The sequence below is a fragment of the Anser anser genome, assembly GCF_964211835.1.
Source record: "Anser anser genome assembly, chromosome: 1".
Taxonomy (NCBI): Eukaryota; Metazoa; Chordata; class Aves; order Anseriformes; family Anatidae; genus Anser; species Anser anser.
In genome coordinates this window covers 27,834,633-27,857,003 of record NC_139720.1, presented here as the reverse complement: position 1 = coordinate 27,857,003, position 22,371 = coordinate 27,834,633, and the positions used below count along the sequence as shown (strand labels likewise).

The 22,371-nt window shown below is 37.2% G+C and overlaps 2 long non-coding RNA genes across 4 annotated transcripts; one reads left to right on the top strand and one right to left on the bottom strand.

The window, feature by feature from the left end:
* The first annotated feature begins 2,060 nt into the window (after positions 1-2,060).
* LOC310880228 lies at positions 2,061-11,338 on the top strand. 3 transcript variants are annotated; one of them, XR_014571555.1, is made up of 5 exons: positions 2,061-3,595; positions 7,259-7,341; positions 8,432-8,594; positions 10,259-10,320; positions 11,203-11,338. It is a non-coding gene; the product is annotated as an uncharacterized lncRNA (long non-coding RNA). The 3 variants fall into 3 exon arrangements; XR_014571556.1 differs by lacking the exon at positions 2,061-3,595 and adding an exon at positions 5,531-6,206; XR_014571554.1 differs by lacking the exon at positions 7,259-7,341.
* A 4,900-nt stretch (positions 11,339-16,238) lies between these two features.
* Positions 16,239-21,731, bottom strand: LOC310880232. Its single transcript, XR_014571561.1, has 3 exons — positions 18,378-21,731; positions 17,213-17,277; positions 16,239-16,374 (listed from the first exon to the last, which is right to left on the bottom strand). It is a non-coding gene; the product is annotated as an uncharacterized lncRNA (long non-coding RNA).
* Between the last annotated feature and the right edge of the window lie 640 nt (positions 21,732-22,371).

Here is a 22,371-nt window from a genome sequence, read left to right as displayed (position 1 = left end):
CACCTGTCTCTTCACATCTACCTTCCAGTTACTCCAACTCTTGTACTGAGCTCATGTGAAAGAATTATAAAGACAGATACTATATATTAGGCATCACCATAAGAAATGTTTTCAGACACACGAATATCTGAATAATGATGATGGGAGGCTGCACTGCTGTGTAAATTGAAGTTGTAGGTCTGCTTCTGCAGCACAATTAAGCTTAAATATTGTGATGATGGAGATACTAATTCATCAAAATTCATCAGTTCTCTTACAGGAAATACAGCGTACCTGTGTGAACTAACTTTTTAAATCTTGAGATGGAAGTCCTTGCTCCAGTGAACACAATTCCAAAGTTGGATGAGTTTCAAAGGGAGAGGATTCCTCCACAGCTGCCTACAGACCTGCACCCCCACAGAGATGCATACCCCAGCTGCCTGGAATGGTAAGCTTCTGCATGCTAACCCCACATGGCCATGTTACAATCTGTGAGTTGATCTGTGCTATCATGAGTCTTATGGCAAGCAGAATCTCACCCTGTAAGATGGAAAGATGGATCCGTAATTATGTACAATAATTTCTCTTGAAGCATTTCCAGAAAATCAGGAAGAAGCAAGAAAACACTGGCATGCTCAGATTTCTTCTCTCTATATATCTTTCTATTTCTTTTCCTCTCTCTCTTTCTTTCTTTCCTTCTTTCTCTTTCCTTCTTTCCTCCTCCCTCACTTTCTTCCTCCCTCACTTTTTTCTTCATTTTTCTTTTTCTTTCTTTCTTTCTTTCTTTCTTTGTCTTTCTTTCTTTCTCTTTCTTTCTTTCTTTCTTTCTTTCTTTCTTTCTTTCTTTTTCTTCCTTTCTTCCTTTCTTCCTTCCTTTCTTCCTTTCTTCCTTCCTTTCTCTCTCTTTCTCTCTCTCTCTCTTTCTCTCTCTCTTTCTTTCTCTCTTTCTTTCTTTCTCTGTCTCTTTCTCTTTCTTTCTCTCTCTCTCTTTCTCTCTCTTTCTCTCTCTCTCTTTCTCTCTCTCTCTTTCTTTCTTTCTTTCTGTCTTTCTATCTTTCTATCTTTCTTTCCTTTTCTTTCTTTTTTAATGGATACTTAATATATAGGGATTGAAGATATGAGAACACAGATTTAATTCCTATAATGTTTCCATAATCAATGCTTTGTATCTGAACAAAAGTGTAAAGAAGGGCATAAATGCACTAAGCTGCATTTCAAAAATGACATCGTAATTGCTGGGACTGCCTATCTTACCTTGGCCTCAAGCATTTACCAGGATTCAAATTTATTTGAAACTGTTCTCCCAAGTCTGCCTAATTTTTTTTTTGTCCAAATAGCAGCAACTCACAGTGAACAAAGCTTCAGGATTTTTTTTTTTTTTTTTTTTTTACTTACAGCTAAATTTAACTTTACCCATCCAATAAAAAAGAAATAAGGGAGCCTTTATTATCTCCCTGGATTTCTGGGTATGATACCACATCATAGAGAAGTGGTTATTAGAGACAATGGCCTACCAAGGTGAAGTTTGTAATAAAGCCTATTATGTGGTTTCACCATTGACACTAATGGAATGTAACAGTGATTTAGAATGATTTAATGGTTCCCAGGTTGTGCTCTAATAGTGCTCTTTATATTATGATGTATATCACAAAACCTAATGTGGCTGTTGTGATATATTGACAGTATTCATGCTGTTTCATTTTTTTAGGGGAATTTTAAAAACTGCCAAAGAAGAAAATTAATAGGCTGCAACTGCTTTATTTTCAAGGGGTCTGTTTTTTAAATGTATGTGCATAAATTTCTCTTTGGTGCCATGCTTAAGGTAATAAATTCATTTGCATTTTTATTCCAAAGTCATAAAAGTGGAATGCATGCATGCATGCATTTGTGTGAGTGCATGTCTGTGTTTGAAGCCCCACTTTGAAAAGATTGCACTGTCATCTCAAGATATGTTTACAAAATGGTACTAATGGTTTCAAATGTTCCTAAAAGAGGAGTGCAAAAGACAAGCTTTCTCTTCTCATAGACTGCAAAATGACACTAATTTAATAAGAGTGAGACAGCAGGGGGTATGAGTACAGATTCACTTTAAAAACATCCAGACCCTTAGGGGTCCAGGTGGCTTTTAGACTTGCACTTAAAGTCTGGAATTTAAATAAAAACACAAGCATCCTACAACAGACACAAAGGGAGATGTATTACAGCCAAGATACCTGCATTTTGAAATGGTTTGTGGGTGTCTCTGCAATGCCTGACCTATTAGCTCTAAGGCATTTTTGGTTTCAAGTAGGTTAAGAAACAGCGGGTATTTTCTTGCATTTTCTAAAAGTTTTTTCTTCTCCTTTCAATTTAAAAACATACCTCATGAAATATCGTAGCTCTGAAGATCATCATTCTGATCAGCTTCCAGACACTTCAGGCTCCTTAAGTGACAAGGAAATGGTTAAAGAATTTGTGCTGGGGTGGGAGGGGGGCTGAAAGAAACACAAGAACATAGTCCTCTCTAAAAAAAGGTGTTTCATACCTGACTAATATTTACTCTAAGAACATTTGAGCAAAGGTTCTCAGCATTTTTTCTTGTTTCCTTCCCCATCCTCACTAGTTTGCCCTTTTTAAAATGAGTTTCCCATGTTAAAACCAGACACAGTACATTTGGAGGGTGAAAGAAAGGAAGGATCCTGAAAACTTGGTTATTGCTACCTTGATTTCCTCATCAAACAATGCAAAGGAGGCAGATCTTCCCAAGCCCGCCTCAGGCTGAGAAGCTGTGGAGGTGTCTCACACTTCCTCTCCCTCAAACAACAATGAAGAAAGGGAAAAGGGAATCCTCTTGTTGAGGATGGGAGACGGGTGAGTACCAGCTCTTACAGGTGTGGTAGAGGGGAAGAGGAGCATGAGAGGGAGGAAGCTTCCAAGCAGTGAGTGTATCATAGCACAAGTGACTGTCTTGCACTTATGACAGCAGATGATCAGGTCTCTCTGGTTCCCTGTTAACCTGTGCCTTCTATTCTGTGCTGCAGCTGCTGCTGCTGACACAGCAGGAGTAGGCCAAACCTCAAAAGCATGGGGCCCTTGAGTCCTACTTGGATAATGGTGACTGTGTGCACTCTTCCCTTGTGGGGGCTGAGCATTGGTGCATCACATTGTAATGCATCACATGTGGTGCATCACATATGGTGCATCACATTGCACACATCTTCCATACCAGCTGGTGGGTGCTGCTTGTCCTGCTGAGGTTGGAACAAGTCTTTGGGGTCAGCAGAGTGGCCATCAGTGCTCTGAATCACTGCCAATCAGGCAGGAGGACACGAGCTCTGTGGGCTGATGGTGGTACTGGAACAAGCCTTGCTCACCCCCAGAAGACAGGGCAATGACCTAAATGTGGGGATTTGGTTTCATCAGTCTCATCCACGTGAGACATGTCTTTTGGAGGGCATTAAAGAGTATGGTTCATTTAAATCAACCAGATTCATTTAATCACCCAGCTGAATTTATCCCAGATGAAGGACTCCTCAGGTGCTCATGCTGGTGTTGATACTGTCTCCCTAGGGGCAGACTGACAGTGCCATCTGGGAGAAGTGGTGTGAGTGAGCGCTCAGAGATGGGAACACGCCGGGTAAGGACTTTAGAGCCTAGCCTAGTCCTTTGGTCTGTCACAGCCATTCGGAGAGCTCCCCAAGAAAAGAGGGAATTTGTTCCTCTGAACCCCCATTCCTGGGAGGCTCAGAGGAGTTCCTGTTTTGTCAAACTGTAGGTTATAGCCATTAATGTAGCACTGATGTTCACTAATTACAGGGCAATAACATGACAATGTCCTATCGTCCTATCATGCTTTGGGTTAGTTTGATTTAGTCTTTTTTTTTTTTTTTTTTTCCCCTGTGAAAACACCATTTTGTGATAAAACTGCCTGGGATGAAGTCCTCTGGAACACAACACAACCAGACATCTCCTGGTGGGATCAAGGTTGGTGTCGCATGTGCTTCCAGTGTCATGGCAGGGGAATTCAGTGAGCACAAAAGAACAATTTTCCTCTCTCTCCAAGTCACCCCCTAAAACTGTCCACAAAATCATAATTTTTCAAGTGTAAAGGGTATGTACAGGCTGGAAAATGGTTTTATAAATACAGACTTACATTGAATAATGACTTTGGGGCACTGAACTGAGAGAGGACAGGCAGAATTTTGGAGAAAGTCATTTGTTTTTGACACTAAAGTTATTTCAAAGTTATAAGCAAGATATTTCTCAGGAGATGTTCTTTCTTTCTTTCCTTTTTGTACTGCATCATCCCTGTGGAGAGCTTTGTGGAATCACACAGAACAAAATTAGGCAAAGTGTCTGTTACATAACCTCCCCTTTCTCTAAAAATAATGGGAGCATCAATAGCACCTAGGCTTCTCTCTTTCCCAAGTTTATGAACAGCACCTGGAAAGTGGGGCTGGGAAATAGTGGAGATTGTGTAATGAAACATAAGGATCCTTTTTACAGCAATACATTGAAATTTGCATAATTATTATCCCATTTTGACTTTTTAACTTTAGAGAATCTATGTGGGTCAGTTTTCCCTGTTTTAATTAGCAAATTCAAAATAACAAAAAATGGCAATTTCCTTCTCTCAAGCTCAAGTGGACTACCCAGCCTGTAGCAATAATTATATTTTTCAACTGTGAGGTGCCTAATTTAAAGTACAAGATTCCCAGTAGTTGCAGAAGTTTTAAGGACAAGAAGTGACAGAAGCAAGTGAACCTTTTCTTTGTATTGCTTCCCAGATGAAAGTCTTTTCAGCATATAAACTTAATAGGAATTGTGTCACTCATGTAAATAAATTTCTGTGTCAATATTATTTATTGTAAAGTATTTTAACCATTAGGATAAATGAAGAGCAAGGCTTTACTAATCAGATTACTAGCACGCTTATTCTAATTTATACCTTCCACGGTTAGCCTTTAAGCCACAGTTGACCTCTTATTTTTTATATTAACTGGAAACAATTCATCAAGTGAGTTACCCCTCTCCTTTCAAATCCACTTGTATTACTAAAAGGTTGAGTAAAGACCTCTGGGGAACAAGGGCAATTTTTGACATGGATCTCAACAGATTAAACTATGCAGGGACAATATAGAATACATTGGAGCAATAACATTATCACATCATAGCCTGATTGAGAGGCATTTCCTTGCATTTTTGTCCTTTTACCATAAGCCAATAGTAGCCACAGGCATTTGACTGGAGAGCCCGGAGGATTGACAGGCCTGGCAGTCATTACACGCTGGATTGAATACTAGATTACTCCAAAGTGGCTCAGGGTCAAGGATCAGTGTGTTCCCTTTTGGCACTAAATGACTTTAATATCCTTACTGTATTAGTCAATTACTTTAAAGCTGCTGCTCTCTGAGCTCTCTCTGCCCCCCTGCAGTTTACTATGGACATTTGAATTGCTCCCATACTTAACCCACACATCTGCTTTTAGCTGTCAAAAGAATAGTGCTACCACTGGAGCTATTGACAATGCAAAATGAACAGAGATACTTGCTGTCAGTGTCAAGTGGCACTTTCTTTTCATTGTTTGTTTTAAACAACTCCTAAATAACTGCACAGTGAAACTGTTCCTAATTCAGGAAGAGTCCAATCCCATTTTGCAGACTACCTTTAATCACATTTTAATCTGACAAAAACAAGCAGGAACGAGTTATCCTGTCTCTGTGCTTGTTCATGGGGAAAAGAAAAAAAAACTATATATATATATATGTTGTCCAAAGAGCTGAAGTACTGCAGTAAGACACATAACGATGGGTTGCTTTAAACTCTTGCTTGAATTTCACAACAGCCACAGTGACTCCAGCAAATTACACTGCACTTCTGAATTTATTGGTGCAACACAGTGAAGAATTTTATATCATGGCCACTGAACATTAAAAGGTCTGGCTTGGCTTGGTGTTAAACCAACATGTCTAGATTAAATATGAGCAGAACTGATCTGAATTTTAAAACTGCTTGAAAGTCATGCCTTTAGTGTTTTAGTGAAAGTGATATCACTGCACATGAAAGCACATCTGTGTGGTGGGGCCCGGCTTGTGTGCAGTGATGTCATTGGGCTAAAAAAGCAGCTCAGAACTTCACAGCTAGGTACATACAGAAATGATTTTCTCTTGCAGATATACCCATTTCCATCTGTTTGAGAGTAAATATGCACTGGGTTTTACCAGAAGAGCTGTCACCTTAACAGTTTGGTAAGCCCATATCACTTGCATGTAGGCATTCACAGCTTTTTCCTCTTTTCTTAATAACTTGTAATGTGGGTGTAATAACTGGTTGTTTTGTTATTCTTCTAAAAAATACTGCCATTGTTTTACAAAAATACTGAATTAAACTGTCTGTACTGCTGGGTGAATCGGATTGATCTACTTTATGGACAGTTCAGGGATCTGTCATGTCAATGTTGCCTTTCTTATCCTTCAGAGAATGGTTAAATATTGATATTTTTAATATGAGCAAGGAGTTCAGACTCTTCATTTACTCCATGAAAAAAAGAAAAAAGAAAAAAAAAAGAAAAAAAGAAAGAAAAAAGGAAAATTTGACAAAATTTTGACATACATGGTAGATATAACACAGGTCATTACTCCTGGGAACTGTAAAAGATCTGATATCCTGACTGCCCAATACTTTTAGTCAGGGAAGTGTCCACTCAGACATGTTTGCTGAACACAGGGCCAAGGCAGAAATTAATCCACTGTGCAGCCCAAGCTTCCGCAAGGCTTAGGCAGGATCAGAGACTTTCTATCTCCCAGCTCCAGCAGACTTTGCATTTCACTTGAGATTAAAACTGCTGTGTTAGGGAGTAGATGAAACACCAGTTTAAATAAAATAGTCTCTAAGTTTATGTTTATGTTATTCAAGATCTTTGAGGATAATAAACACATCTTAGGTAGTGGAGCACTAATAATAATGGAGTAATATTATCCGTTCTAAAATACATGCATACTTGTATTTCTTTCCATACAAAAAACATTTTATATATGAATCTTGAGTTTTGCCTTTTCAAGAAGATATTACATGTGTTCCTACTCCAGGAAAGCAGACAGACATGTGGACAGTAATATATATTTCGTTTGCAGTGTTCCTCAGCTCAGCAGCTAGGCATAATGAATGGTGCCTTGGGGAATGCTCTGAATAATTGTGCTAATTTAAAATTTAGTCAGCAAAGGACCTTAAAAAACTTGGTACCTCTTGGTAATGATGCATCATTAGCACTTTTCATTCATTTGTATTTTGTTGTGTTTAGGGATTTGGGTATTCAGGAGAAGAAAGGTAGCCTGACAAGAGAGTGATTGAATCAGCCCCCTTGATACCTGGGAGTGACAGAAGGTGAAGTACTGTAGCTGCAGTTGACAACTACTTTAATATGAGCCACTTATAAATATTTACAATTCATAAGTCAATGATGAGCTTGTGTATAGCACATAAGTATTTGGTATATTTATTTGGATCCTGATCATTAGATTGGAAATAGCTCAGTGTTAAAGAGTTATAGAAACATTTTCAATTAAAAGAGCTTCATTTGGAGGCTGCAGTGCACAGCTTTGAAGAAAATAATATACACGATACAGGTGAGTTCACACTTCTAGGAAACTGAAGAACCATTCTCATCTTAATCTTGGGAGTAAAACATCCAGCTTCAGTGCAATAACATATGTGAGTAAGATTAATAGGAATTGGCTCTCGATGATTTATTTGGCATAGATACCACAACACTTAACATATGGCCTTTTTGCAGTACAATGGTAAGCATATCGGAATCTAGTCATGAAACAGTGAGTTCTGTTTACAGAACAAGATATAATTTTGTTGGGGATATAATTCCTCTTGTTAAGGAATTCTACTAATAAGTTGATTTTGTAAGCTAAATGAGACACCTCAGGTACACGATTTTGATCTGACTGCAATAAAAGATCAAGCTCTCACCAGGCTGACAGGTCAAAAATGAAGCACCTATTGACTGACAGATTTCAATATTTTTTGTTCAAGACAGACAATTCTATGCAAACGTGTTTTTGTTTCTCTTATTAAATGTTGTACACTCTTCATAAAAGAAAAAAAAAGAAAAGGCACCACACTCCATAAAACAAATTGAAGTAAAATGAAAAAGCTTCCAGAGAAGGCATCTTTTTTTTTTCCTAAAAAAAAAAAAAAAAAAGAAACACTAAAACATCTGTACTTTCCTGAACTACTTTAGGCAGAGTAATTATCTGTCGTTTCTGTCTCTTAAATATGAGTGCAAGGTGCAGTGATGAGTGCTAAATACGTTAATCAAGAATGAAAACTAAATTGGAACATTCTGGAGCACATGCACTGGTACATAAAAAGACAAACTAATCCTCTGTTTGCACTAGTAAAACATATAATAACTTGTTATGCTTGGGTGTCTAATTTTTTTTATTTTTTTTATTTTTTTCAGTTTCATTGTGACTACTTTTTAATATAACAACAAGTATTTAAATGACCATTGGGGATGGACACTCCTTTCTTTCCACCCTGGTGGGTAATGAGAGAGACAACACCTCCAGCCATTATCCCTTCGAGTGCTGAGTGGGAGTGCAGTTAACTTTGATAGCATAGAAGTAAGTACAATTTTATTGCATAGAAAAAAATGTCGAGAATAACCTATTCAGTTTAACATTTTCACAGAGTAATTACACATAAAATTAGCTAACCATCAAAGTTTTTAGCTACTTTTCCCCATCATATTAACTGAATACATACACATTTCATCTTTAAGCACAGAGAAATTATTTTAACCTCACAATATCCACAGAAACAATCCAGCTTTTTTGACTTTTTACTTGTTGATAATTCTAGGTTTGCTTCTCAAACTATAATTAATTTTTCAGGTACTAATGTAGAAAATCAATCTGTAATGTCTCTCTTGTGTATGTACAATGCAATCATTCATTAATGCAATTTCAAATATCAAAAAAGTGTCTGTTTCTGTTTAATTTGTATGGTCTGGTAATAGTATTGTCAGAGTCTTGTCATGGATCATACTCAGGTATGTAAACAACACGTGAACTTACTTTGAATGATAGACAATCTCATAATTTTTTCTCATAAAATGACATATACAAATCAAGGAGCTAAAGCATGGAAAGTAACATATTTTGGTCTTCTGACTAATGGTAACCTGGTGCTATTGAATTACTGAACTGTGTCTGAGAACTAATGAGAAAAATTTCCCAGGGGAATCTTTATCCAATGCACTTGGAGAGCACCTTGGGGACTCATTCCGTGTCTGTCACCTTTCCCGTCTCATTGACACTCAGCTTCTTTACCACCATTACACTGTGCAACCATTTCACTTTACACCTCACGATTAGAATATTAAAAGGAGAGAATACTACACTACTTGCTCCAGATAGCAGAGTTGTTTTTGACACTTAAAATAGAAATTGTCACTGAAATATCACAAGGACATGACTGTCTCTAGCTCCAGAGCTCCAGCAGAACATTTTAAAGCTCAGAGCTGTATTATTTTGCAGCTAATGATATCTTTTATCATATTTCTTAAATGGCTTGTTTCTTAATTTCTTAACTAACAATAAGATATTTAAGGATATGTTATGTCGTATAGACCACACAAATGATTTCTCTTAGGCAAAATTTGCTCTGTCATAGTAGCAGAAACTGAATCACTGGTATTGATTGTATAATGATGAGCATTTAAATGAAAGAATAAAAATATTGTTAGCAAAAAGTACAGCATTTCACAAGTGATAAATATTTGGTGAAGACTTGTGAAGTCTGAAAACACATGGAAAAATCTTCAGTTGCTGTAAATGCATTAGCTTCATTGACTTAGGGGGAACGCTGCTGATTTCCTTCAGTGAGGATTTGTCTCATATATCTTACATCTATATTTAGTAAAGCTTTGGTACATCCCACTAGGGCCAAAACCTGCCTTCCTCTGGAAAGCTTCCTCACTGAAGTACACAGCACTACTCTCATGAGTAAGAACAGGGAGGATTTGGCCTCAGGGAATAAAGCTCAGGAAAAAAAAAAAAAAAGTTTGAAAAAATCCAACTACATTTTTTAAACTTAAAAAGTGCTCTAATTTCACCTGGTTGGTGATTTCAGAGAGAAGCTAATTAAAGTCAATGGAGAATTTTAAAAGTGAAGAGAAAAAACAAATTAGAGCAGCAGGGGGAAAATAAGTTTTCTAATTATATATAATGAGGATATCTTTTACATAGTGCAAGAAGCAAATGTATACCTTTTCTATTATATCTAGACTATGATGATTTCTGCTGTGTGGCCCAGGATGCTACACATATAGCTGCATGTACCCACCATGTAAGTAGTTGATTTAAAGAGCTCTAGTTAGCCAAATGTCTGTGGGGGTTGAACTTTTTTATTATTATTATTATTATTTATTTTTTTGGGGGGTAGAGACTGAGAAATACTGAATATATTTGACTATTGGTTATATTTACAGCACCCATTGCCTCCATTCCTTGTTTTTGTTACATTGTTTTGTTTGTAGCTTCTCACACTTCTCTTAAAAGTGGGGAGTGGTGTGAAGGGAAATTATTTTGGCAAGTGTGAAGAAGAAGTAAGACTGTATGCCGAGGCTGGGTTTATTTGCCTTCTACCAAAGATCTTTCCAGGGAACTGGAGAAAGTGTGCTCTGATCTTATCCTGCTTCTTCTGAAGCCAATGGGATTTCTGCTACAGACTCCCTGAGGACAGACTCAATGTGGTGTTTTGCACTACTGAAATCAGTAGGCAGCCTCTGACATGGTGGATCTAATATTTCTTGAAAATATTTGAGCACACTTGTCCCAGCCTTGGATTACCAACAGTTCCATCTTTCATTGTTGGCTCAGTAAATATACTTTGATCTAAATGAAATAAAGGTGCACTCATGGAGTTGTAGATTTTCTAGAGGATTCTTTCCCCTGCCCATTAATCCTGAGCTTCAGAGGAGAGGTAAGAGAGAACTGAAAGATTAACTTAAAAATTACAGTATTATTGTTAATGTTTAGGGAATGGAAAGGACCCAAACAACAAGTTCTGACAGGAATTATGAGTTCTTTCTTGTTTGGTGTACACCACTGATAGTGTGAGAAATACAGTGATGATGATGAAAAGGCAAATGAGGTTTTGATGTTCTCTTACACAGTTATTTCAAACCTTCCAATATCAGAAATATTTTAAGTCTCATTTGTTTTACAGGGCTGAGTTTAATTAATTAGAACCAGGAGCCATCAAGCATAGCTGTGCAAAGTGAGGACAAAGCACTTCTGCTCAGATGATCTCCTCCGTCTCCACTCTGCAGCCATACTGCACAGGGGGAAATAAGTGAATAAGAAGCAAGGTTGTGAGGATAACATCTATATTACTAGCTGTTCACCTTTAGCTGTCTTATTTGTGGGAATTTCAAGTCACTGGACTTTATTCTGTGTTCAGACCAAAATTCCCTTATCTATGCTTTTGCTTTGGCTGGTCTGAGATCTACCACGCATGAACGGAATGTCAACGAGAAAGCTAGTTTGTGAATATTTTAGGAAAGTTAATACTTCTTACTTCAGCACAGTCACATGATCTTTGAAAATAAAATTCTATTAGCTGGTCTATTTAAGCTTCCTCTACTCTTTCAATATGTTAACTTATGTGAAAATCTTTGTTTGTTTGTTTGTTTTATTTAAAAGTATTAATTTATAGTTCACACATTCCTGTCCCTTCTTTTCAGCAGCAAAATACAACTCTGTAAAAAATATATGGATTACAGGGAAAACTCTCCATGTCAATACAATATAAGGAGACAAGCTATGAGCTGCATTTCTTTGTCTTTCTCAGAAAGATAATTATGAGCATGGCAAAGGAAGAAATCCGTAGATTTGGTTTTGCAGGAACTGCATGAAGCAGGTACTTGATTCAGTGTCATGCTAGTGCTGCTACGGGCAACAAGCCATTTCAGTAGAAGTTGGGATTTAATATACGTTTAAACTTTTTCTCTGTGACCTCCCTCCCACCCATTAAATTTCTTACAACTGGCTCTTATCAGCTTCTCAGGGATAGTTTTTGATTGGGAGTTGATGAGGCTGCATTAAATCTTCCTGACACTTCGGATACCCGAACCTACAACGTTGTCATGTGGCAGAAAGCTATAACTAAAACCTGAAGGCAACTAATATGTATATGAGCACTACTAATTTCATGAATCTTTACTAGTACAACAACTTAGACTTGCAGAGACAGAAAGTGGAGTTAGATGTGTTTCATCATTTATCATTTTACTTTGCCAGCTTGGACTTATGCCAGACATCAACACTATGTAATTTCTATACAATTGTATGTATTGCATAGATAAATGCATGTGCATTTCAGAAATAAAGGGAAAAATAGGTCTCTTAAGGCCAAGAAAGTTCAAATGTAATCCTTCTAAAGCCATACATCTGTGTGCAATGTTAAGTTCAAGTAGAGATGCATAAATAGAAGTAGCAGCATCTGATCCATCACTCACATTCAGGATAGTCTTTCTGTTTCAGATGTCTTTACTAATCAGTTGGGTTTTTTTTTTGTTTTTTTGTTTTGTTTTGTTTTTTTTGAAGAGGAGGAGGAGGAGGGTGGGGGGAGAAGGGAGACAGAGGGGGGCAAAATTTAATGGTGTGGGTACTGTGTACTTACTTTTGCCTGCCTAAGTGGAGTGCTTTGAAGGAAGCAAATCACATAGGTCTAATCCCAATTTGTGCCTCTCAAAATCTTTCTCTGTGGGCCCCAAGGTCATGTCTGAACATCTACTTATTCTTTAATGCACAGTTGAAAATGTGCAGTGAAACACTAAGGCAACTACTTTTTAGTGCCATGAGCAGGCAGGTCATGAAAAGCTGGCCAATAGGGTAAATACAATTAATATGGTAGTGTTCAAGGGTCTGATTAGCACTATTTATCTGTCATTTCCTTTCATTCCTGGAGATTTCATTGCACTGAGTTCAGAGTCTTGCTTTTACTGTTTGGATCATTCGTCCTGGTCTAGTTTGTCACAAACGTCTAAAAGTTCTGCTCTAAATGACTTTGATGGTGTCAGCTCAGTCAGCGCCAAAGCAAACGCAGGGTATATGTTTACAGTCTCTTTTTTATACATGTCTGGGGCAGAAGAGCTATTGAAGCAAATTACTTCTCACCCACACGGAGGGTATTCCTTCAATGTCACAGCGGAGGTCATTGACAGGGCAACACAGAAAAGACAGCTTCCGAAGAGCAAGCTGAAGTTTTCCATAATGCCCACCCAACAACTTTTCTCAAATGCTCTCAAGGAAAGTACATTTAACCCTTTGTAATCAACAAATTCAAATGCAAAAATAAATCCTTAAAACTTTTAGCATATGCAATAGTATATATATATATATATATGCAATATGATATTTGCAGGAAAAACTCATCACATGCCATAGTAATCCCACCGTTACAGTAATGGCCAGAATGATACATCATTTTTGCATTTTAAAAATAAATATTTGTGGCTGCTAATCTATTCAGAGAAGCTATATAATTTCTTGTTGGTGTCGCTATACTGACCTCTGCAGGCTTTGGAAGTTTGCAACGTTGTTTACGGCAGTAACGCTGCCGTGACCCACTATGCAGTGGAACAGCTTGCACCACTGACAGGCTTGTGGGCCAATGTGGCTTTCCTAGGGCTTGCTTGCTTTTTAGAACTAAATATAAAACTGTAAAAGAATTTAAAATCACGACTAGAAAGTCAGTGTTCATGATGTTCAGAAAATGTTACTTTAGGAAGAAGTGAAGTGGAAAAAAACAGTATTTAAGTGGGTTCTTTACAGATTTCAGGTTTTATAGTGTGACCTGGTTGTTAAGAATTGTGTCCATTTTAAGTGAAAAATATCATGGCTATTAATGACTATGCAAAGCATGTCTGTTAAAAAAAATAATTTTGCTGTATATTTAATCAAATTTCCTATAGTATGCTATTCTGCTCCTAGGTCTACAAAACTTGTGTATGTTCAGTATGTTTTATAAGTATAAGGTTTTTCAACAAGGACAGACAAACTTCAATATGCATATTGATACTTTAATTATGCAAACTTCCTCATTTCTGAGTTTTAGTATACTGAATTAAATTAATTTCACAGAAAAAAAAAAATACACACGTGTTAATATGGGTTATTTTCTGTTAAATACTTACTGCATTTCTGGAGTTAAGTGAGTTGCTTATATTTATTCATGTCCAAATATAATTTTTCAATTAGGGTCTGACACTTCTTTTATACATATATATCATTTTTGTAACTTATAGTCATGTTTGGCCGACATACAGAGCTATGCCCTATACCTTGTTTATGTTAGAAACAAAGACTCTCTGAACTGCAGCTCTGTTTATAACTATTTGTGGTTTAACAAATGACAAAATACAGAAGACTTAAAAATCTCAGTCTGGAAAAAATATCTCAGTCTGGTTTATGTTTTCATCTACTTTCCCCACATTTATTGATTTTGTTAACTGTTTCAGCCATTCACTGTACACTTCTCTGACCACATCGTATTTATGTTGTATGCAGGTAACTGACATTTGAAGAAAAACAAAACATACAAGATGAAGTCCTGGCTCCTCTGAAAGCTCCCATTGACTTTAGGAGAGCCAAGAATTTTCTCGTTGCATTTTTGTCTCTCTTGCTTCATCCTCAGAATTAAATGCTCTCCTGGACAAATTCAAAGTTTATCTAATTAATCTTATTCTGTAATAGACCGAAGGGTTATACTCTCAGACACAGAGATATATGGACATTCCTATTTCCACTATTTGTGGAAAAAATTGTGCATTTTGGGATGGATCACTCACACTGGATTAAATTTTCTGTAATCCAGTACTGATAACTGAGAGTTGCCAAAAGCTAGCTAAAATAGGGAATGTTTGGTGGGAGAGGAAAATGCACATGGAAAGTTGCAAGATTATTCTTTAAATATTTGGCTTAACATTCACTCCCTCAGTTTTATTTTTCCAGTTATTTGTATTGTCAAAACGCATGATCTGAGATAACTGGAGATGTCTGAGAAGAACAAAATTTTGAGATTAGTGATTAGATAGAGAAAAAAATCTAGTTACCACCATGCCTGTGAGGTACATTCAAAGACTATATAACTTTACACAGTACCCCAAGACATATCCAGAAGCATACCTAATGTTCTCCAGCCACAAATGAGCATTCAACCCATGGGATCAAACAAGGGATAATATGAAGTGAAAAATAAACAGGTGTCTATGGTGAAGAATTTAGGTCCTCAGAACCAGCTGTTTTTATTCTGGAGATTTGCTCCTTTTGCTCCACACTATTTTTATATTTTAACATTGCCACATTGCCTTGCTCTGTCACATATAAAATATTAATGGCGTTTGAGACTAAATCACCATATCTTAATCAGTAGGGACTAGCCAGTGAGAATGAACAAAGGTAGGCATCCTTCATCACCAGGAAGTTTGTCTAGCTTGGCAGTGTAGGAAAGGATAGCTGGAAAGGGATATCTTCTCCCAAGAGGAAGCACTTGTTTATTGGATGCAGAGGTGATATAACAGCAATGATTAGAGACAGTAACTGCCAGTCCATTCCCATACTCAATCACACTGCAAGCTGAAGTGCAGAGTAACTTGAAACAGCTTTATGGACATACCCACATTGCCATATGGTGTGGTGCAGAGAGTAAAGTTCTAGGCGTTGATTTACCAAGATGTATTCTGGTCCAAGGACCCTGTGACCACATAATACCTTTACTGGCAATGACAATCAGGCCATTTGCCTGTCCCAGGCACACATTGCATGTACAGGGAGTTAAATGCTGGAAGATCTTTTGTGAACGTTACAATGGGGCATGTTAGAGGACTGCCCCCATGCATTGTTTCTGCTTTGGTTCCACTAGGAGGGAAACTGCTCTGAGTGTACCAACAGTATCCCCAGTGCATAACAAACTTACCCTTCACAACACACTAAATTAATAACCTGAATGCACCCTAACTACAAGTACTAGAAGAAGTTTAGCTATGGCAGCAAAATTCACCATAAAAGTTATGATGTGGCTTTTATTTCAAGGACATCTCAGGAGTATGTTAAGATGTTCAGTATACAGCTGACAAATTAGTCTGGAATATAGGCTGTGTGGCCATGTCTGGAAGACCACTGAAACTCAGGATATGAGATTTTTTTTTTTTTCCTGCCAGTGGCATATAGACCACACAGTAAATTCTACCGCTCTACAGAAACATAGCTCACATTTAAGTACAGCTCTTCATGTGCTGATCCCAGATTAAAGCACCAGGGCAACTGGTCTGAGCAGTCATTGAAGCCTTCTCTTGTCCATCAGTCTTGATTACTTGGTATTCATGTCAGGCCTGTCCTGTAATGCAAATAATCATTCAGTATTACACTTCTACACTTTGTAGAAGTTTTCATGGAAATTTAGAGCAGGATCACGTCCTGATTCTGTCAGTATAGAGACCATAGTTTCGTTTCTGTCCTAGAAGTTCCTAATTTGTGTTCATTTCTCTGTTGGATCTCTGTGAAAGCAGTTAAACAGGATGTCAGCTCCTTTTAATTTTGCTAAGTGCAGGTCTTGTTGCGTTTGGCTTAATCTTCCATCCGTCTGATGACTCGTAAAACTGAAGCTTGACCATTCAAGAGTACGGCAACATCCAGCATCCCAGCAGCCACCCCCAGGGCACCTTGTCAGATGGTATTAGCAGAGGAACCAAAGCAAGTGTCAGGGCACACGGCCCCTGCTGCACTGTCTGGACATGTACAACTGGAGCCCCCTCAAATCACAGGCCAAGTGATCTGGTTACTCTGTGTAAAAGCAGCTAGCTGTAAGCTCCCTTTGGGATTCCACAGTATACCTTTCCACACATGCCCTTACAACTAAACTGTACTACGGTAGCTCTAAAAAGGCTGTAAAATAGTATCTTTGCCCATTTCCCCTATTAAACTCTGTTTTCTGAAGGGGGTATAAAACTGTCAGTGTTGTACCAGATACACTTCATTGTATATACTTTTACACAAAGGAGCTTTAAGTTTCTTTATACTATTGAGGTAGCACAAAGCAGATGCAATAGGGACTGTGCTCTGCCCCTTTTTGAAGTATCTATGGTGCTATTTATGCAATAGACTATATTTGGTATCTCATTACTGATATAAGCAGAAGCATCACCCAACAATTGCAAAGAGATTTTTTTGCATACCTCAGAGGCTGAACTTGATCCAGTACTTCTGAGACATTGGGCATAAACTATTTTCCACCGATGTTCTTTGATTTGCAAAGAAAAAAAAATTATAGGATGTATAGTGTGCAAATAGACTTTGCACTCTCCTGCAACTAACAGTAATGGTATGCAGGCTACAATTTAAGGAGAACTATTAGCTTTCTGAGATGTTAAATTACTGCAGAGCATGCAATAATAATAATATGGGAAAAGACAGCACCCTAGTGGGTTGAAACAAAGAACACAGCACAGCCCTATCATACGCAGCCTCTGTAGTAACACTTCTTTTTCACATAAAAAAGTTCCTTCCTGGGGAGCATGGTTGTTATACACTGACACTGCATTCTTCTTGCACAATGGCCTTGATTTGGTGAAGTACCTTATTCACACACATGTCTCTGAGCAATTGAGCAGTCTCACCTGAGTGAATGCAGCTGTTCATGAGCTCAAAGTTAGGCCCATCCTTTAGACTTCACCTGAATGTAGCCTCTACAATTTAGCCAGCTTTCACATTTTCTGACATAAGACACAAGAAGCTGGAACTATTTCAATTCCATTTACCAATTTTGTCTCTCTTTTTTTTTTTTTTAACTAATAAATTAACTGATCATCTTGCTTATATATTTCATCTTTGAGGTAAAGTATCTAATGGTTGGTTTGTTGTTGTTTTGTTTGTTTTGGGGGGGGGGACTTTTTTTTTTTTTTTAACTTTTTCAGTGCAATTTACAACCAAGCTTCTGTCCATATTTAGACCAGGAATAGAAAATCAGCACAGATTAAAACCAAGTTCAAACTCAAATATTTTAAGCACAAAAGTAGAGAGAGAAAAATGGTGCAATGTGGAAATATACTTCCAAGGTAGTCTTAGCCATTGGTACATAAGGACTTGAAGTCTTGGCCATGCTAAGCTTCTGTCTTTCATTTAAATGCCACTGGGGTGCTGCCATATTTTCTTGAATTCTCTGTCCTTTAATAACATCAAGAGAAGTGAATAGCCAGAAAATAAAATGCATAATATAACTAGTAATCATCCCAGAAACTCCTCTTTCTTTTTTGCTCCTTAAGGATCATTTATGCATTCCCTCCTCCCCCACTCCCACCAGCAAAAATAAATAAATAAATAAATTACATAAAGTGGACTTACTGTGCAGATGAAGAGTGAGAACCTCAGGTATCCTTCTCTGAGGTAAAAATCTTTGGGCGCAAAGTTACAGAGTCAGATATTTTCTGTTGGTTCCTGAATTAAATGAAATTTGAAGGCCCACATACTTAGAGGAAAAAAAAATATCCATTTGTTTTTATGCTTTTGCACTCACAGAGGGCACCAAAGCTCCTGCTGTAGTATCACTACTAAAAAATTAAGTGGAACAAGTTACATCTTTCAAATGGACGCGTATTTAGCAAAACAGTTAACAATTGTCATCTTATTTGCACAGAAATGCATGAGGTCCAGTTTCATATTGCAGTATGTAGACAACAGCAGTCTGGCTTTCAGGGGTCTGTATCATGGCAGTGGTTTCATCCATTTCTGTTCCCTTCCCTAAAGGGAACTGTTAAAGCAGTTTCTTAACTGTGAATACACAACTGATGTTGATAAGCAATTGGTGCCCCTGTCTTCATTAAAACAACACTACTAGTCCAGTCCTACCAGTTGGAAGAAACTTCTGGATTTGTACTCACTGCTGATTCTTCTAGTAGATTTACATTTTACCAGTTAGGAAACACTATTGCAACCTTCACAGACAATCCTAACTAGCCAGCCTCCCATCCCAAATTTGGAGTAAAATTCTACAGATACATTAATTGTATCATATGTAGGTCAGTATCAAATTTGTATTAGTTGCTGAAAGCCCTCTTCAGTAGTATGAAACTTTCTGATATTTTTGGCTAGTCATGTGCTTTTGTTAATCTTATTTTTTCAGCCAACTGTATACTCTGTTTGCTTATTTTACTTCAGAACCAATATAAATGTAGCCAAGGTTAACCTTTACCACAGGAAAAGGAAGTGGCATAGATGAGAATACTTGGAAAATTTGGGACTTGTAGTGTTGTATGAGATTGGGTGCATAATATGGGTGACACAATTTGCAATACATCCTACAGAAAAATAGCAAACTTCTGTGATTTAACAAGAGTTGTGCAAATATACATCCCTCAACACCATTTATGAATTAATCAAGTGCACAAGCACCTCTTATGAGGACTTCACATCAAGTAAGGAACTCGCCTAGGGACAGAATACTAAAAGACCCCTATAAAACTCATTAAGAGAAACTACATCTTCCAATTTTTAATTTAAATATATAATAGAAAAAGAAACAAGCTGCATCAATTTATCACTGGACTTGAATTAGAGATAATATAATGTGGGAATTACAAAAGTTTAAAAAATGCTGAATAAATACATATTTTATATTGAGACAGCACCATTCCACCAAGACATTTCAAAAAGCAATTTTGACACTGATGCAAATATTGTTTTGCCAGGCACTTATTTTGGGTACAAAAGGCTTCATTTTGTTGTCATTACTGACACATACTTTTTTTCAGGAAGCACAATATACTCCAATAAAATTGAAGGAATAGTTAAGTAGGACAGGTCCATTGTGACTCAGCTGCCTGCACATCCAGTTCTTATGCAAGGGGGCTGCAAGGAGTTTAGCTTAACCTTTAAAACAGGAGCAAAATTAGGTAAAGTTGTGTAAAGTCACTATATTTTTACCTGGCTATTATGGAAGTACTTTTAAATGCTACCAGGCAGTTCAGATAATATAAAAATTTCAATACTGCCTTCGACTCAAGTCAAGGGTACACTTAAAGAGTTATTAGCACCCAGCAAAGTGTGTTAAGTCTGACATTCATGATGTCTCAGTTATTAAATAGATACTAGTACACGTACTGATTTTCTTATAAAACTTAATAATGATAATGACCTTTCCATTTAGAATCAGGCTTTCAATGCTGAAAACACCAGCAGATTTATAGAATTTAATGCTAGACGCAAATTACAGATCATTGTCAGTTTTTCACATATGCAGAACTTGAAATGTATTTTTCACTTTTCATCTTGAACATTCACGTGTCATAATGACCATCAAATGTATATATTTCTATGCATAGCTAACATAATCGATGTTACACTCAATTTATCATTTGATTTAGTGCTCCTCTGCACCAGTGCATTATTCCACTGGGATGCTCTGCACACCATAGTGCCTTTTACTGTTAAAAAAGACAAAAAAAAAAAAATAAATGGTGTCATGGAATCTGCTGCTGTTACTAAACAAAAGAGATGTTTTGTATGGCAAAATATCATCCTCAGAGTAGTATATAAATAATTTTGGGCAAAGAGTGAAACCAAGCAATGAGGCTGTTTTTTTTTTGCCACTTGCTAATATAACACTACTGCAGGGATTTTTCTTTTTAGGTACACTGAATGGTGATAATATAGATTAGTAAAGGAAAAGCCAGACATTGCTAAATACTAAAAATAATTTGGCCTGCAGCATTCAGCTTAGTTAAAATTACTGCATTTCAAGGACTATGTTTTCATCTACTAAAAAAAAATTGACACATTTCCCCTGACTTCAGTACTGCTGTGCCAGTTTACATGAGCCCAGGATCAAGCCCATTTCAATAATGAATGAGAATAACTCTAGTGGGGATTACAGCAGTTGAGAATTTGACCCCTGACTCTCAGCTACACGGAGAAGAAAAAGAATCAGTTTTAGAATACTTAATATATTTTCTTACACACAAAAAAAGGGGTTATTTCTAAAACAAACAAGCCGGACTCTATGCTACAACAGAGATTATTATAAAAAACTATGAATATGATGAAGGGAGACCATCTCTCTCTTTTTTTTCCTTTAATTTTCTTTTTCCCAGTAAGTCCTTTTCCCCAGACCTCTGTGATATGCTCCATATACATTAATAACCCCTGTGTTTCTGATTAGCCAGCGCTTCCATGTCTGATATTGTCTCAGTTACCTGAGGGGGGGCAAGTTATGTGAGACAATATTTATGAATACTGGTACTGTTAAAAGCTGTAATTTATGTGACCTCAATTTTATTTACATGCAGAATAAGAATCCTTGCAAAGTTTTCATCTCTGATGAATTCAGAAGTCCTTACTTACACTAGTGTTTTTAGCGCAGACTATATAACTTTAAAGGTGGAAGTTATCCATCTAACTTCAAGTGGGATCTGAATTAATCTGAACTTGTCCCAGGAGGCAATGGAAGGGCAGAATTCATCTGACTTATATTAGACTTCTACCTAAGGATGACATTAATTGCACCCCAGAAGTGCCAGTTTCTCTCCACTGACTATAAAGGCAGCCAAAAAGGACTTGCACAGATGTAGATGTCAACATTTGTCAAATTCCAACCTAACTTCTTCTCTCCTGGGGAAAAGGAAAATTCCCTCACCTTCTCCAGGATGACCCTATCTTAAAGGACCTAATCCTACAGGATACTCTGCTAAATTCTTTTTAAAAGCATTTATTCTCAACTGCTTTAGGATCAAGAGTCACAGATGAAAGATGCTTGCTACAGATTGGCCAAGATTTCCGAGGAAGAGGTAAAGAGATAAAAGGTAAGGGTGAAAATTGTTGTCTCAGGCACTGGATAATATCATGTCAGCTATTTCCTCTTATGGAGAAGACAGAGCTTGTCATTTGGTTCCCACAGGGAGCTCACAAAGCAAATTTCACTTGTTCTGCCTGCAAACTTTCTGAACAATGAGTACCTACTACAGGAATTAAAGCTTATACCTCATTCATATAATGTAATGTTAACACAAGAAGAAAGGAAGGTTCCAGGAAAGTGATTCTGAAAGATTTGAGCTTTTTCTTCCCAGACACAGGACCTCAAATGACTATTAAATCACCAAAGACCAGGCAGTGAAATGAATGGCATTCTTCCCCTTTTTGAAAAACAACATGCGGGTGTGCTATGTTTAGCTATCATTACCTGATCCAGAAAATTTAAGTCTATATATGATTCTAGTCTCAAAGAAATCAGCTCAGCTAAAAGCTTGCAAAATTGCATTTCTTGAGCATGTTTATATAAGCACATAAAAATAACAGAGTTAAAGATTTTTTTTGGGGGGAAAGAAACTTAACATACTAACACAGT